Source organism: Ictidomys tridecemlineatus, chromosome 13 (assembly GCF_052094955.1).
Source record: "Ictidomys tridecemlineatus isolate mIctTri1 chromosome 13, mIctTri1.hap1, whole genome shotgun sequence".
Classification (NCBI taxonomy): Eukaryota; Metazoa; Chordata; class Mammalia; order Rodentia; family Sciuridae; genus Ictidomys; species Ictidomys tridecemlineatus.
Window position 1 is genome coordinate 52,781,801 of NC_135489.1, and position 14,157 is coordinate 52,795,957.

The following is a 14,157-nucleotide window of genomic DNA, read 5'->3' on the forward strand; positions in this document are numbered from 1 at the left end:
AGGAATCACATTCTATACTTAACACTGTTTTTTTTTATTTGTTTTAATTAGATACACATGACAGTACAATGATCTTGACATGTCATACATTTGAATCAGATGGGGTATAATCTCTCATTTTTCTGAGTGTACAGGTTGCAGAATCACATTGGTCATGCAGTCACGTATATACATACAGCAATCATAATTTCACACTGTTTTCTAAAGAAGCTTCACTAGGTCTAGTTGTTAGCCATTCACCTTGAAATCTCAGGATGATACATCGCTGTTTTAACTTAAACCCCATTACAGAGTCACTATAAATTGATTTAGGTAGAATCTCTTAGGAAAGAAGTGAATTATCCTGCAATAATTTACTTCTTTCTAAAAAAAAATCAAGTAAAATATAAAGTGTCTAACTTAGATCAAGATAAATGCATATTGAGTCAATAAAACAATGACTGAAATGGTAGTGAATTGGTAGTTTTGTGTTCATTATTGTCATGAACTAGAAATTTACCTAAAGGATTGCCCACTGATCATTTTCCACCATTAGTGCGAACCCAGCCTCCACTTCACACTCATAAAACTGGAAGCAGCCTATTTGGTAGCAAAAGGGAAAAGCCATGTTATAAAAGGAAGGAGATTAACACTGTCCAAGGGGACAGTGAGAAGTTGAGAAATTGCTCAGAGAGAATCAGATGAATGAGAGAGACAGAGAGCAACACAGAATGTGTGAAGCAAAATTAACTCAAACAAAGTGTTCAATTTAAAAATCTAAGTCTATGTCAAACTTGAATTCCTAAATATTATCTTGAATTTAGAAAAAAAATATGCTATTATGGATAGTTAGCATGCAATGCTTCACCTTTTCTGTCCTGTTCAAATTCTTAAGCAAGTAGCAACCTGATGCTATTATTTACTAATATGTATTCCTCTGCTCCTCATTGTTTTCTACATGGAGAGAGTGTTAGAGAAGCAGTATAGTATTATCAATATAAATATTGAAGTTAAGTTGATATTAATCTGAACCATGATGTTAGAATATAACATATAAATTGTAATCCCCAACATAACCAACATAACAGAGAACTAAATAACACAAGAAATAACTAGTATTCAAAAGAAGGAAATTATGAAGAAACAGAGGAACATAAAGATGTAAACGAACACAAAGCAAACAGTAGGCCAAAAAATCCCGTCTTATCAGTAATTATTAAATGAAGAAAGATTAAACCCTACAATCAGGATGAAAATATCTACTGTCATGTGTAACTAAAAAGAACAAATTTTAAAAATGTTGTCTCTAATAAATGCACTTTAGATTTGAGACAAATAGATTATAAGTAAAGGGACAGAAAAGTTACGGTGAAATAAGGCTTCAGTAGCTGCACTAATATCTGATAGAACAGCTTAGAACGCTACACTCATTAAACAACTAACACTCTTCATTATCTTAGGTCCATTCTGGGTTTTGCCTCTGTGATATTGAATAAGTACTTCATATAAATGTAATCATAAAGTATTTCACCTTCAATGATGGGCTTACTTGATTTAATACAATGCCCTCAAACATATCCATGTTTTTGCAGATGGGTGGATTTCTTTCCTGTTTAAGGATAAAAAAAATTTTTTTTAAATATTCTACTGTATATTTATGCCACATTTTCTTCATATGTTCTTCCATCCATGAACATTTAAGTTTTTAATACATATTGGCCACTGTGAATAGTGCTGTAATAAACACAGAAGAGCAAATATCGCTTCCAGGTCCTGATTTTAATCTTTTTGAATAAATGCCAAGAAGCAGCATGGCTAGGTCTTAGGGCAATTCTGTTTAAGTTTCTGAGGACCCTCCATAGCATCCACGTTGCTCCATTGTACATCCCTACCAGCAGTGAACAGGAATTCCAGTTTTTCCACATCCTTGTCAACTCTTATCATCTCTCTTAGTCTCTCTGTCTCTCTCCTGGCCATCCTTCCAGGTCTGAAGTGACATCTTACTTGTGATCTTGATTTTCATTCTCCTGAGGATTCGTGATGTTGAGTATCTTTCCATACACTTAATGACCATTTCCATGTCTCTTTTGGAGAATTTTCTACTCAAGTTCTTTGCACACATTTTAGTATTTTTTTTTTTTTGCTATTGAGTTATAAGAGTTATTTATACATTTTAGAAACCAGCCCCTTATCCTATATATGGTTTTCAATTATTTGTTTTTTTCTTTGGCTGTGCAGAAGAATTTTACTTGAATATAGTTCCTTTTGTGTAATTTTACTTTTACTTCCTGTGCTTTTAGTGTCACATTCAAGAAATCATTGTCTAGACTAATGTTATAAAGTTTTTCTCTTACATTTTTCTTCCAAGGGTTTTTACAGTTTCAAGATTTAGCTTATTTAAATTCTCAAAAAGTTAATCATTGAGTTATCATTAATCCAATAATTTCACTCTCAAATACTTACCCAAATGGAGATAAAACATATGTCCAGGCAAAAAAATTGTACATGAATGTTTATTAGAGCATTGTTCATAGGTAGCAAGTGAAAATCAAATATCCACCCACTAACTGTAACATAGCCACATGAGGGATATTATTCAGCCACATAAAAGAATGAAGTTGAATACTGCAACCTGTAATTATTAAATGAATAATTTAATGGATGAACCTTTTAGTTTATGCTAAATTAAAGAAGTCAAATACAATGGTCACATGTTGCATGATCCCATTTATATGAAATATCTAAAATAGGTAAATCCATGATGACAGAAAGCAAATTAGTAGTTTCCAGGGAATGGTTTGAGAAAGGAGGAATATAGATTGACAGCTTAATAATATGGGGATCTTTTGAGGTGATAAAATATTCTGGAATTAGATTGTGTTCATGACTATAGACTTTGTGAATATATTAGAAACCATTAGATCACACACTTTAAAAGTGTGAATTTTATGGTATATGTATTATTTTTCAATTTTAAAGTATCTGTAGTTCTGCTATCAACAAATATTGCTAAACTGTTATTTTGGAAATTGAAATTGCTGTGTATAGAGGAAACTGTTGTACACGGGTACCTAGCATATTCCTGGCATTTTATATCCATTATTTTTTTTTCAGTACTTGCATTATCATCCTTGAATAAGTAAACTGCCATTCCACAAGATAAGATAAATTGCCCAGCATCACATTATTAATATGTGAGGACTTGAATTTACTTAGGCCTTCTGATACAAATTTTCCATTATATACTGCCCCAAAATTTACGTGGACACTAAGAAGCAAACATAGTTCCAGCATCCTGTTTAGGATGCTAACAAAAGGTCTGTTTATTTGACAACTGTGAAAACTGAAGTAGAGCAATAGCAGGTGAGCAGCAAACCAAGTAAGAAAAGCCTGGTATTTTTGTTGTTGTTGTTGTTGTTTGTTTGTTTTGTTTTGTTTGCTTGCTTGGCTTTGCATCTTACCAAATCTCTTGCATTCAGGCTGATGGTGGATTAGAAAGGAGGTAAGATAATGAGTTGAGTGCTGGGAGGCAGAACAAGAATATTACTTATTCTGTATACAGTGTAAAATTATCGTGCATTTGTCTATCTGTTTCAACTTCACCTGAATGAGTCACTGTTATTAAAACTTTCATCTGGCACCTTGAAGTCCCGAATGTTTTCCAATTGTCTTTTATTATTACAGTATTCTGCTTTGCAATTATCCCCATTGTTTACTTGATCTATTTCATCCAAATTAATCATGATGAAGTCAAAGAAAAGCAAGGTCAGGTGTGGGTACATGAAAGCTTAGTAGTTACAGAGAGGATGTGAATTTGATTGGTACAGATGTCACAGGCAGGCTCGATATGTCTTATTACCTATTCATTCCTGCGGATGTCTCTGGACAGTGAAAGTGATCAGTTGTGAACATGAGTGGAGGAAGACCTTTCCATTCCTTTTCATATCCATTGAATTATGAACCATGTAAATCTATTACTGAGTCAATAAATGACTGCACAAATTAATTCTGAAAGGGAATTTTTTTTAAAAAAAAAATGAGACGTTCTGGAAAAGGCATTAAAAATCCCTTTGAAAGCAACTGCATTTCTTCAAAGCCAGGCTGTGGGTGTATAATGAGTGAGCACAGTCATGAATGGCAAGGAGAATCATCCTGGCTCAAAGCTGGAAAGGGCAAAGAGTGAGGGGAGAGTTGAGCCAGTCAGGGGATAAGACTTTTGAGGATAGAGGAAGCACCCCCTACACCAACCTCCCCCAGCGCAAGGAATCCTGTGGCAAATGTGAAGAGCTGCCGTGGTCCCTCCTATGCTTTTTACTCTTTAGAGGGAAACAAAGAATCCCAGCGTGCTCAGAGCATGAATTGAGTTGAAAAAGAGCATATAAAAACAAGCCTTCAAAGATTTCCCTGACAATAGCAAGAAAGCAGACTGTGGATTTCCTTTCTGGGGCCAGTGAAATCATAATTAAATTTTTTTTTAAATTAAGGTATCGTAGTGACATCCTAGTCAATGAATCTGTTGAAAGATAGAGACAGGACCCAGGAGGCTTTAACTACAGGAAAAAGGTGGTTAAGTCTATGAAATCTAAAGGCAAAATTTCTTGGTAGAAATCCCGGGGCTAAAATATAGTAACCAGACCAATGACGGACGAACAATTTAATTTTATAAGCTCTCTGTGTTTTGGTTTTAGACGACTCTGGATGAGTTAGGTTGAGAGAGCCTCGTTGCCACTAGGACCACAAGGCATTTGAAATTTACCATCAGTTTAGAAGGGCTCTAAAGTTCTTTCCACAGGTATACATCTAAATATCTATTTTCAAGGTTGTCACAAGCTGCTTTTAAGTTAGTTGAAAAACGACAGAGCCATAGTAAAAAATAAAATTAAATTAAAAATGGTGTGATATTGGCGCCAAAACAGACACGTAGACCAATGGTACAAAAATAGAAGACACAGAGACAAACCCATGTAAGTACAATTATCTCATACTAGGCAAAGGCGCCGAAACATACATTGGAGAAATGATAGCCTCTTCTACAAATGGTGCTGGGGAAACAGGAAATCCATATGTAGCAGCATGAAATTTAACCTCTATCTTTCACCCTGCACAAAAATCAATTCAAAGTGGATCAAGGGCTTAGGCACTAGAACAGAGACTCTATGCCTAATAGAAGAAAAAGTAGGACCAAATCTCCACCATGTCAGCTAAGGAACTGACTTCCTTAACCAGATGCCTAAAGCACAAGAAGTAAAATCAAGAATCAATAAATGGGATGGATTTAAACTAAAAAGCTTCTTCTCAGCAAAGGAAACAATCAGTGAAGTGAAGAGAGAGCCTACAGAATGGGAGAAAATGTTTACCACCTGCATCTCAGATAAAGCATTAATCTCCAGGATATATAAAGAACTCAAAAAACTTAACACCAAAAAGGCAAATAACACAGTCAATAAATGGGCTAAGGAACTGAGCAGACCCTTCACAAAAGAAGATATATAATTGATCAACGAATACATAAAAAAATGTTCAACATCTTTAGCAATTAGAGAAATACATATCAAAACTACGTTAAGATTTCATTTCACTTCAGTCAGAATGACAATTATCAAGAATACAAGCAACAATAAATGTTGGCAAGGATGTGGGGGAAATGGTACACTCATACATTGCTAGTGGAGCCACAAATTGGTCCAACCACTATGGAAAGCAGTATGGCGATTCCTCAGAAATCTTGGAATGGAACTACCATTTAACCCAGTTATCCCACTCCCCCATTTGCACCCAAAGGATTTCAAAGCTGCATACTACAGTGATGCAGCCACATCAACGTTTATAGCAGCCAATTCACAATAGCTAAACTATGGAACTAACCTATATGCCTTTCAACAGATGAATAAATAAAGAAAATGTGGTTTAAATACACAATGGAATATTACTCAGCCTTAAAGAAGAATGAAATTATGGCATTTACCAGTAAATGGATAAAGCTGAAGAATATCATGGTAAGTGAAATAAGCCAATCCCAAAGACCAAAAGGCTGAATGTTTTCTCTGACTTGCAGATGCTAATTCACAATAAGGGGGAGCTAGAAAAGAATAGAGGTACTTTGGAATAGACAGAGGGAAGTGAATGGAAGTAAGGGGGTATGGGTATGGGAAAGACAATGGAATAAGTTGGATGTTATTACCCTATGTGCATATATGATTACACCACCAGTGTAATTCTGCTCAGTTTGCTATATACCCCTGTGTACTGTCTTACTCATGAGGCCCAGCTCCCCACTACACCTGAGCCCAGAGGCCAGAGAGAATCTGAAAGATACTTATTGACCTCACATAGCCTGACCCTTTAAAAGCCCCCAATCTCAGTTGATGACAATGCTCCCCAAAACCTATAGGTGAAGTGCCTTTTTAAGGATCATCTACCTATATGGCAACATTCGAACAGCCAATTATTTGAATTAAATAAATGAGTGCTTTTAACAACCAAAGTATTTGCTTCTAATGAAAAAGAGCTTTTTTTTCCTTGATGTTCTTAAAGGCAATTCCATGTGATTAGTAATGAAATGTCTTTGAACTACATCTAACAAATGAAGAAATGGATGAAGATTGAATTTTACTAGGCTTAGATTTTTCCCAAATAGCATATATTCGAATGCACAGATGCTCCCAGACTTAAGATGGTTCTGTGCCCTGATAAACCTACTGTAATTTAGAAATGTCATAAGATGAAAATGCATTTAACCTAACCTACCAAATGTCACAGCATGCCATGGTACCTTAAACATGCTGTAACATTCACATAAACCTAGGCAAAATCATCTAATGCAAAGACTATTTTATAAAAATTTGTCAAAATACTACTTTCCAGAAATTAAAGGAAATGTCTTCAAGCGGTTTTCACTGGGTTTTTTTGTTTGCTCTGTTTTACTCTTTGGGTTGAAAGTGTTTATTTTTGTTAGATATGTCTTTAGTGGGTTTCCGGTTTCATATGCAGGTATATTTATTGACCTAAAATCAAAAGTTTTCAGGTAGGAGAACATTAAAAGTAAACAGTGTCAGATGCAGAGAGTTACCAAGGACTTTAAAAAGCAAGTCCCTGGATGTGCTTCTCAGTGGGGAGAAAATATCGTTCTGGCAGCTGCTGCTCCTGACCTTGACATTCAAGGTCAGAAGTCCCAAAGGTGTTGGTTCCGCTCTTCAATTGCTTTTTAGCAAAGCGATCTGTGGTTTTCATTATTAATAAAGCTATTAGTCATAGTACAGACACATCTTGGGGAGATTAATTTTAAGTTGTAAACCCTGGATCCTACAGATTGTATGTGCTTATAGGATGAGAGAGGAGTTCACTAGACCTATGCATGAATATTTCCTTCTAGCTGTAATGACAAAAAAATACTCAAGAAAAAGTTGAGTTGTATCATAACTATGTTCTAAACAAAATAATACAAGAAAATGAAGGGAACTTTTTCCCCTGGTTATGATATCTCTAGAATTTTTCTTCCAGTTGTAAACAACTTTCACTCAGATTTGTAGAACACATAAAAATGCGATAGACAATTCAGAAATGGAGTGAGGAACAGATTTTATGACTTGATTTTGGACAACTGGATAGTTATAAAGAATGACTAAGATATAGGTAAGCCATTAGGTTCTTAAAATCACCACACAACATAAAAACAGTGTTTCCTATATAAATATAACCTTAAACAAGACTTGCTGCCTGTGCTTTCAAGCAAATTGTCCTTCAAATTCTGCTAAGTAGCTATTCCAAAGCTACTACTGCTCTCTTGTTAACCCAGGAATATAATTTATCACTTTCTAACATCATGTTCACTGGAAGGATTTGTAAAGTACCGACTAGGTAGGGGAACAGAGGAGAGTCAAGTCTTGTTCCTAATTAAAGAATTTTGAAATCTCACCAGAAGATTCAGGAACAAAGCCCAGCTGGAGCTCCAATCTGACCAACTCCAAGTTCAGAAATATTTCCTAAATTGGAACCTCTTCACAGTGAAATGATGTTATACATTGTTTCCTGGAGTCCTACTCTTTTGTTTTCTTTTTTCATATTCTCTCTCCCTGCTAAATTGTACAAAATGATCTCTTGGCATATCTCCATACTTCATATAATCCTTTTGTAAAATTCTTAACTATTATTCACTATAGCCTGCAAATCAGCTGCTCAATCAAGAAAAAAACAATGCTTAAAGTTTAAACCTGAAAAACTGAATATAAACAATACAAATCCTCTATAAATAATAATGAAAATAATATCAGTGTAACGTGTGTGGAATGCTTCATTTGTGTCAGGTAATATGCTCAGCTGTGCTATCATGTGAGGGCAGATTTGCCCAAGAAAAGAGAGTGGAGAGGATAAGAAGGCAGGTAAGTATTCCAGCAAGCCTCTGAAGGCATTAGCTCCTATGTCATGTTAGAAAAGTACAAACAATTCCATCTGTCCAGAGTGCATTCATTACATGATAGGTAAAGTTGCGACTTATGAAGAATTACAGGCAGTACATATTTATGCTTACATATACACAAAACACATTTAAGAGAGTTAAAATAAAGTTAGCATTGGTTTACCAGGGGAAAACATAGTGTTAATCTATGGTAGATAGGAGACTGCTCATATCATTTAGTATTCAATCATATTCTTTCAATTAAAATGAATTTAAAAAACTCCATGAGATGTGTCATCAATATTATTTCTGCCATACCCCAAAAATAAATTTTCTAGAAAAAGCAGCATCATATACTAGGCAAGAGAAAAACTGATCAGAAGGATAGGAATAAGTCTAAGGCAAAAGGGAATAGGATAACTAGGAAAATGTTCAACAATTGTTGATCTCACCCTGAGGACCTACCTGTGTTTAGTGCCCATTGATATGTAGAGTTTTTTTTCTTTTTTTCCCATAACTGACTGGTGACCTTGGGTATGACAGCTGGTAAGTGAATTCACTCCATGTGGATCCAGAACAAGGATGGGTGTATGATGGGACTGTAAAGAGAGGAGAGGTAAAAATCAAACATAGGATTTTGGTTAAGGAAGTGAAAACAGGAGAGAAGTGATAAATTCAGTAAGCAAGGACTGAATTCTAAAAATGACATTGTACAGATGTTGTGAAAATAAAGGAAGGGAAGAGCAAGAGAGACAAAGTTTCATACTTCATCAAGACACTTGGTTGGTCCCAAATATGAAGAGCCAAGAAGGCAAACTTTAGTAGGATTGGTGCCTAAAGGAATTTTGAGTCTACAATGGCCAAATCAGATGTGGCTTTGACAGATGGGTTACTTAGACTGATGTTAGGATCTGGGATTTCTGATTCATGAGGTATGTTTCACGTTGGTAAAGAGCTGCTCCACTGCACTGGAGCAAATTTGTCTGTGTCTGGACCACCCCTGAGAAGGTGGATCATTCACGAAGGTTCTGAAGGAGAAAATCAATCCTTCTAATGGAAGACAGATTAATGGGTAATTAGTTGTGATGGTTTCAGGGAAGGTTGGCCCTATGAGGCCAGTCTTGAAGTTTAAGTAGGAATTCAACTGGCAGGAAAATTAAAAAAAAAAAAAAAACATGGGAGAAGCATTCCATCCTGAGAGAAGGGGAGACTGTGTCTGTTTTTTTCAGTTTTGAGGTTGGTTCATTACTTTGCTCAAAATTTGAGTTCTGCCAAAAGCCCATCTCTCTCTGATATATGGATGCTAACACTCAATGGGGGTGAGGGATAGAAGTTCATTGGATTAGACAAAGGGGAATGAAGGGAAGGGAGGGGAGATGGGAACAGAAAAGACAGTAGAATTAATTAAACATGAATATTCTATGTTCCTGTCTGAATACATGACCAGTGAAACTCCATATCACATACAACCACAAGGATGGGATCCTACTTAGAATAAGTTATACTCCATGAATGTGTATCCACTTGAATCTAAAGTATGAAATATGATATGTCAAGAGCTATGCAATGTTTTGAACAACCAATAAAAAAATCTTAAAAAAACACACTCTACTGTCATATATATCTAAAAAGAACAAACAAAAAAATGCAAAAAAGAAAAAAAATTGAGTTCTGAAAATGGCTGTTTAAATCTAGTTTATCAGCTGTTCTTTCACTTGAATTTTCGTCCAGGCAGATTCATCCTTTTCTTTATGAAGTATATGCTAATGTAAATAAATGGGCACTTGTGAGACTTATTTTCTTTATACTCTACTTATTTTTATTTTTATTTATTAACTTCATGTGTGAGAGAAAAAATAGCCCAGCCTAGCCATTGTGTGGATGAATGCCTTAAAGTGACTTCAGATTATTTAATGAGTATATTATAAATGTAATTCAAAAATGATTACATTCATTTTGCTTTTGGAAATTCAAAATCCAAGAAGTTCCTATAGAACTTGAGGGAGGGAGTTGTTCAAATGTCCTTGGGGTGAGACTTTATAATATATAATTCAAGAGAAACTGGTATATATAGTTCGGAACCCCGCTGGCAAGTTGGCAGGCCAAAATAATTAGTAATAGCCACCTCCAACAACCATGTAAATCAAGATCAATCACAGGGAAATTGGAGCTCCTATTTCAATATGGGAAAATGGAAAATATCTGCTGAGACCATTTCTTAAATACCAATTCTGCAAATTATTCTTAGCCATTTCATTTCAGATCTAAAGCTTTTCATGACTTGTAAATGTAAACAAATGTAGTCGTGTACTGTGTGACATTTTGGTCAGCCATGTATGTTATATTATCGCAGTCCTACCACAGCATAATGGAGTGGAAACCCCTGTTGTTTCATCCCTCACAATGTCATGGTGCCATGTTGTATTGTGGTGATGCTGGGTGGAAAAGAACCTACTTCACTGTTAGCACATATAAATAAATACATGGCAGATGACACTGGATAATCCTGAAAAAAACTGTCACTGGTTGTTGATGTATTTACTGTTCTAAACTTTTTATTATCATTATAGAGTATATTCCTACTTATTAAAATAATTAACTGTGTTAAGAGCCTCAGGAGGGATTCAAGAAGAAGATATCATTATCACAGGAGATGACATCTCCACTCACGTTATTGCCCCTGAAGACCTCACTGTATGACAAGACGTGGAGCTGTAAGCGTGAGATTGATGATCATGATTTCTTAGACCTAGACAATTTGTGTGTTTGTATCTTAGTTTTCAACAAAAAATTTCCAAAAATGAGAAAATTAAACATTGTAAACCATTTTAAGTAAGCTGTAGCATACAGACTCCATGTGTAGCGGGTTATACCATGTAGGTTTGCGTCAGCATACTCCATGATGTTTGGACAAAGATGAAATCACCTAATGTTGTTCAGTCACACATGATTAACTGTAAATCCCAAATTAGTGCCCAGTTATGGAATTAGCAGACATATGCTTTGCTCGGATCTCATCTGCCTGACCTTTAAGCTGTGCATTAATAATAAAATAGAAAAAAATTAATTTTATATGCGACTTGAATACAAATTGTTCCTTGATTTGGAAAAAAAATTATTATCCAATTAGAATCAATTTAAAATTGTATTAATAATTTTCAGATATGCTGTGCAGATTAATTCCCTGTACTTGAAGTTACTTTAACTTTGTCCTCATGCTCTTTGCTTCTCCACTGCACAATGAGGTAGCTCATTCCCAGATATCTCCCAAGTCAGTGATTGATACCTCAGGAGAAAGGAAACCCAGAAGATGAAGATCAGGTTTCTGCCTTGGTGCACTTAGAGTTTAACCAGCAGAAGGTTAGCATGAACTGGGTAGAAAGGGAAACAGAAATGCTATCTAGAAGCAATGTTTATGGGAATTAGGAGCAAGAGTTGTTAAGTCTGATGATTAAAATTCAGGAAAGACTTCAAGGAGGGGAGGTCTGCTAAGTCAGATTAAGGATGGGTATTTTCAGCAAAAGAAAAGGAAGAAAGAGACCTCACGGGCTGGCAGGAGAGCTTCAGTTAAGGATGGACACCTTAAAATATAGGCAATATTCAGAAAATCGCACATTATGCAATCTCTGACTAAGACTGTACATACCAAGGAAGCAGTTATATTCTTAAAAGATTATTGAAATTTAACTTGATAATATATCAGGAAAGAACCTGAATAAATTTCTAAGAAATGTAGACTTAAATATAATTGCTGTAAATTAACCACATCATCCTGGAGTATAGGATGCTAAGGATCATTTCACAACTGGTAATTTATTCTCTGTGTAAAAGTTTGTGTGTTATGACTTAGAAGTTGATTTAAGTCAAAAAGATCAAGATTTGAGAACAAATTCCATGTTCTAGTAACTAACTAAAACAAGCAGGTGCCTGTGAGGTTTTAAGTGTGGTTATAAAGCAATCATGTCATAAGAAAGTTCACTGATATAAACTCTACATTAAGACGTTTTTAACATGAATCTCATATTTTCTCCCACAGAGTCATTTCCTTAAGAGGCATTCCGAGGCATCATTGATAAGACTTAATAAAATTTATGTCTCTAGTGATTTGGATTATCTAGTTTGGATAATTTCATTAGGCTTTAGGGTGCAGGAGCAATACCAAATTGGCTGATACCTGGGCCTGGGATGATTAGGATTGCTTTCTTAAGAACGGACTAGAGAGAAGAAAATAGAAAGAGGATATGTATTCCAGGCTACAGCGTAAGTGAGATTAATAGCAGTAAAGGTGTAGGAGGAATGGATTTTTTACACATTTTGAAGGTAGAGCAAACAGGATTTGCTGACAGATTAGGTTTGGGTATGAGACGATTTGAGTTGACTCTAAGTTTTGTAAACTAAGTCTGGAAAAGGATGGAGATGTTGACTGAAATGAGGAAGGCAGCAGATGGCACAAATTTATAACCCAACGGGTTCCCCAAAAACCTTTGTGTTTGTATATTTACATAGAAGGTGACACGTGGAAGCAAGAATGAGGGGACAGAGTGTGAGACAGTTAGTGGGGTTTGATCCCAATGCTCTCTCTCAGTATGTACTGACTGCCTCCCAGAACTTTCTTTCTGGAATATGGAAATGTTTAGCCACAAACTCTATTAGATGAAGATTGATGGTAGGATCATTCACTTCTGGAATCCCCCAGAGCACAGAATAAGCAAGTTGTTCTTGCTTTGAACAAGGGGAAAATGAGAAAAGATGTGGCACCCACTTGAGATGGACCAGTGAGATCTTGAGATCACATAAAACTGTTTACTGCAGCTAAGGTTGGAATCTATGGGGGACACAAGGGATGCATTATAGACATCAGAGGCCTCTGCTACACCAGAGAGAGCAGAAAAATACTTAGGGATACTTTAGATTTGAGATCTATATCAAATGCAGAGGTCAGATGGGTAGTAGAATAGTCTGATATCAGGACAGAAGTCTGGAAAGGAGAACTGGGTGTATATAGATAGAACTTATAGCTGGATGAAATCAATCACCAAGTGAATGTATGCAGGAAAAGAACAAAGACTGAATGTTGGGCTGGAGCCACTGTAATTCCAGTGGCTCGGGAGGCTGAAGCAAGAGGATCACGAGTTCAAAACCAGCCTTAGCCACTTAGTGAAGCCCTAAGGCCTTGTCTCTCTCTAAATAAAATATTCTTTAAAAGGGCTGGGGATGTGACCCAGTTGTTAAGCACCTCTGGGTCAATCCCTTTTACCAAAAAAGAGACCGAATGCTGAGATACTCTAAAATTAAAACAATGGGAAGAAAAAGAGGAGTCAGCAAAGACAGCAGAGCATTGACCAGCAGAAAACAAACCTAGAGAGTATGAAAAAGAGACATCCTTATACCAAGGATGGAAGAGATCACCCAGGTCCAATCCTGCTTACAGGTAGAGGAAGATGAAATATATCTGCAATTGCAGGGTCACTAACGGCCTCCAGGAAAGTATCCGAGGTGGCTAATTTAAGTTGATGTTTCCTTATAGTAATTCAAACATCAGAAACAAGCATCAACCTCTCTTGCCTGGCATTTCTCAAACACCATTCTGCCAACTGGTATACCTCCAAAATAGAATTACCAGCAAGGAAGGCAAATCCTAGGGAAAAGGCAAGGCAGGACTTCTTGTCAACATCAGGGTTTTAGCCATTCTTTTTGCATTTTTTTAATTAAAATATCCATTTTTAAGCAAAAGGAGGATGCTCTTTCCTAGCAAATAATATATGTGCATTCACACACTTATG